General features: G+C 46.6%; 1 long non-coding RNA gene across 1 annotated transcript; it reads right to left on the bottom strand.

Annotated features, from left to right (window-relative positions):
• Positions 1–241: 241 nt before the first annotated feature.
• LOC142740716 (uncharacterized) lies at positions 242–3611 on the bottom strand. Its single transcript, XR_012880861.1, has 3 exons — positions 3574–3611; positions 2969–3112; positions 242–327 (listed from the first exon to the last, which is right to left on the bottom strand). It is a non-coding gene; the product is annotated as an uncharacterized LOC142740716 (long non-coding RNA).
• Between the last annotated feature and the right edge of the window lie 842 nt (positions 3612–4453).

The following is a 4453-nucleotide window of genomic DNA, read 5'->3' as shown; positions in this document are numbered from 1 at the left end:
GGTATACTCATCTGTTCTTACTAATTGTACTATCTATTATTTCGATGATTTCCTATTTTTATATCACCAACATATTTTGCAGGGCTGTACACAGATTGTCACCATTTACATTGGTCCCTGTCCACAATGGGTCTCACAATCTAATGTCTCCATCTCATACATACACATGCACACTAGGGTTAATTTCATAGTATTCAAGTTTTATCCATTCATATCTTTTAAATAAAGAAATTAGTTTTCAAGGCACACTAAGAACTGAATGCTGGGAGAAAGTCCAATGGTCCTGGTCAGTGACTTCCATAGAATGGGTGCAGCATTGGAGAAGTCCTGCAGACGGGAGTGAGAGGATGTAATAAGGGAGGATAAGAGTCGTAAGTTGTAACTCTAGAAGTTAGAGCAGCACCTAAATTCTCTAAATTATATCTTGTTTCATTTATTTGTATGTTTTCAGGTGCAGCGGCCATTTAAAAAAAAGTAACAACAGGAAGTGCAGCCATGTTGGTTGTCATTTTTACATTAGCTTCTTAGCAACCTATTTTAAAACTGTCCCTTTGTTAGACCCCATGCACACGACCGTAAAATTCCAATTACGGACCAATTCACTTTTATTGACTACAGACACCTTCCCGTATATTTGCAGGAAGGTGTCCGGGCCGTAGAAAGCCTCCGCAAAATGTAGAATATGTCCTATCTTTTGCTTTTTACAGACAATGCTCCCATACTTTGTATGGTTGCATGGGCCGAAAATGCGGTTGCCTGTCCGCGGACGCCAGCGGCCGGCCATGCCCGTAAACGCAGACCATGATTACGGGCACGGCTGTGTGCATGAGGCCTTATTGAATGTACATGCTGCCAGAATGAATGTTTTCACATTAGTTACTGAGAATTCAACGGTGGCAAACAGTAAAGCATAGTAAATAGTAAATAAAACATAATTGCCAAACATTGGCTACAGATGTAAAGGTACATTAAGGCGGGATTCACACGACCGGGATTCCCGGCCGGGTGCCGGGCGTTCATAAATCGGCCGGCACCCGGCTGCATTAGGAATAATAGACCCCTAATGGGGCTATTCACACGACCGATTTTTTGACGGCCGGGAAAACCGCCCGTCAAAAATAGGACATGCTCTATTTTCGGCCGGGTGCCCGGCTGCCCGGCTCCCATAGAAGTCTATGGGGCCGGGTAATACCCGGCCATCACCGGAATGTGTCCCGAGTGATGGCCGGGTCTACCGTCGCTCGCGCACTCTCTCTCCTCCTCCTCACAGTGCAGAGTGCATGTGAGGAGGAGGAGGAGGGTCTTTTATTGCTCGCTGTAGGAGTCGGAATCCCCAATCCCCGGCCGGGGATTGGGGATTCCGCTACAGGAGAAGTGCGTGACTACACTGTCCAGATATGGACACAGCGAAGTCACTCACTTCTGCAGCGGAATCCCCGACTCTATGGCCGGGGATGCCGCTACAGGAGAAGTGCGTGACTACACTGTCCATATATGGACACAGCGAAGTCACGCACTTCTGCAGCGAAATCCCCGACTCTATGGCCGGGGATGCCGCTACAGGAGAAGTGCATGACTACACTGTCCATATATGGACACAGCAAAGTCACGTACTTCTGCAACGGAATCCCCGACTCTATGGCCGGGGATTCCGCTACAGGAGAAGTGAGTGACTACACTGTCCATATATGGACACAGTGACGTCACTCACTTCTGAAGCGGAATTCCCGACCTGTGGCAGGGAATTCCTCTTCAGGAGAAGTCAGTGACTACACTGTCCATATATGGACATTGAAGTCAGTGACTTCTCCTGGAAGGGGGGGGGGGGGTGGGTGCAACCTACAGGGGGCTGTGTGGGATCACCTACAGGGGACTTGGTGGCATCACCTACAGGGGGCTGGGTGGCATCACCTACAGGGGGCAGGGTGGAATCACCTACAGGGGGCAGGGTGGCATCACCTACAGGGGGCAGGGTGGGTGGCATCACCTACAGGGGGCAGGGTGGGTGGCATCACCTACAGGGGGCAGGGTGGGTGGCATCACCTACAGGGGGCTGGTGGGTGGCTTCACCTACAGGGGCAGGGTGGCATCACCTACAGGGGGCAGGGTGGCATCGCCTACAGGGGGCAGGGTGGCATCACCTACAGGGGGCTGTGTGGCATCGCCTACAGGTGGCTGTGTGGCATCGCCTACAGGTGGCTGTGTGGCATCGCCTACAGGTGGCTGTGTGGCATCGCCTACAGGTGGCTGTGTGGCATCGCCTACAGGGGGCTTGGTGGCATTACCTACAGGGGACTTGGTGGCATTACCTACAGGGGGCTGGGTGGCATCACAAACAGGGGGCTGGGTGGCATTACCTACCAGGGGGGCTGTGGCATTATCTACAAAGGGCTGTGTGTGGCAACAAATTTAAATGAAATTCATACGATTTTAAAACGGACAGGGAAAAAAACGGATGCAAATCGGTAAAAACGGCAACTCGGCCCGGAACGGAATCGGAACGGATGCAAATCGGATGCAAACCGGCCGGGAAAATCGGCCAAAAACGGCCGATTTTCCCGGCCGACACTCGGACCCTGTCGTGTGAATGAGGCCTTACACTCCAATACACTAATGTTTTTTTAACAATCAACCAATGATCCACGAAAAAAACCTGTAAGACCCTGGGGCCAAATGCACGAGATGCATATTACGTGCGTATTTGTATCTGATTAGTTGTTTGTTTTTTTTAAAAATGCACCAAAATCCACAGCATAAAAATGCACCTACAGATGTAGCCATCTTTATCTTGACTCTGATAACTTACTGCAGCGGGATATCACACAAAAAAAAGTCATTGAAAAGTCATTGAAAAAGTCAAGATAAAGGATCTTGCCACTGTGTATTTAATGCGTTAAAAGTCAAGATAAAGACGGCTGGCTATATATATTTACCACAATGCAAGTAGAGAGAAAAAAGCCGCACTCACCCGGTCTGACGTAGAAAATTCTTTAATGCTTGTAAAAAAGGGTGTGGAGGAAAAACGAAGACAGAGTCAGCCAACAGCCGTTTTGCGTACAAAGCTTTCTCAAGCCCCTACATGTATTTACGCATCAAAACGTAAAAACCACACCTAAAAAGCATTAAAAAAAAATCACTATTAGGTGCAGATTTTACTTGTGGAACTACCTGCGTTTACATGCAGATTTGATTCAGATTTTCTACACCACATTCCGCAACGTGTGCATTTAGCCTAAAGATGGACTTACGACAATGTGACAATAATAACAATGATTTAAATGTATTAGCGATCAATTTTAACTTTCCAGAGTCTTTCTAATGAATTCTTTATGCAGAGCTTGCTAAGCAAAATCTGAAAGTATTGAGGTGCATGCATAACAACAGGCAGAAGTTACCACCCTGCATCAACACAATGTTGTACTGAGGTTCTACAGCATGATGCCCTTCTATACTGCGGAGATTCTGTTAGAAGGTAGAGCCACCAACAATTTCAAGGCAATGACATCTGCGTCCTTGATCTCAAACCGCAATGGAACTCACTTGCAATGGAGCCATAAAATTCATTCATCATACCTCTGGCATGGGCTACCCCTACTATGCTCCATCATGACTGTCTGGCAGCTTCGGGTTCTGGAAGCTCAATTTATAGGTCTAGCACACTTTGCTATGTCACCGCCTACTGAGTACCCACCTGTGACATCATCTGTCAAATCATCAACTGTGATGTCACCACCCATTTTAGAACCCCTAGGTACAAGCAGTAAAGACTAGGTTTCCATGCTGGGGGGAGGGGGGGGGGTCTTTTTAAAGCACCAGCATGTACAGTAATATGTAATTTCTATGAAATGTATATTCACTGTCCATCAATTATTTTCGACTTAATTGAAATGTATATTGGCCTAGCCATGAAGTTAACTATAATCTCCTGGTTAAGGCTGGTATCGGTACCAAACACAGTTGATCAAGGCGCTTGTCGAGATGAGGTTGGAGTAAACAGATGGCCTTGTCCCATGGAAAGTCTGTTGTACAAGGGCTCACATACACCTGAAGCCGGTCCTGGTGCTTGAAAAGGTTTCCTCCAATACTTCCTAAACATACTGTTAGGTGAACTGGCTTCCTGTGAAAGTCGCACTAGCATGTATGGGTGTACGTATGCCTGATATAGGGAGGTAAGGCATTTCTCCCAAATGTCCCTCTTATGGAGAAACAGCCCCGACTTGTAATCCAAATCCTTTTGTCCCTCTTTGCTTCTTAAATGTCCTCTTTTTTTACCTCATATATATTTTCATAAATAAATCTACTATATTGCTCCTAACTGCATATTAGACTCCCAATTGTACATAATATATCATGAAGTGATACAATTTGGATTTTAAAAATGATATAGTTATAGACAGGGCTGGCCTTAAAGAGGCTCTGTCACCAGATTTTGCAACCCCTATCTGCTATTGCA

The sequence above is a fragment of the Rhinoderma darwinii genome, chromosome 2 (genome assembly GCF_050947455.1).
Source record: "Rhinoderma darwinii isolate aRhiDar2 chromosome 2, aRhiDar2.hap1, whole genome shotgun sequence".
Lineage (NCBI taxonomy): Eukaryota > Metazoa > Chordata > Amphibia > Anura > Rhinodermatidae > Rhinoderma > Rhinoderma darwinii.
Note: the sequence above shows the minus strand (reverse complement) of the source record. Positions and strands in the feature narration are given on the sequence as shown.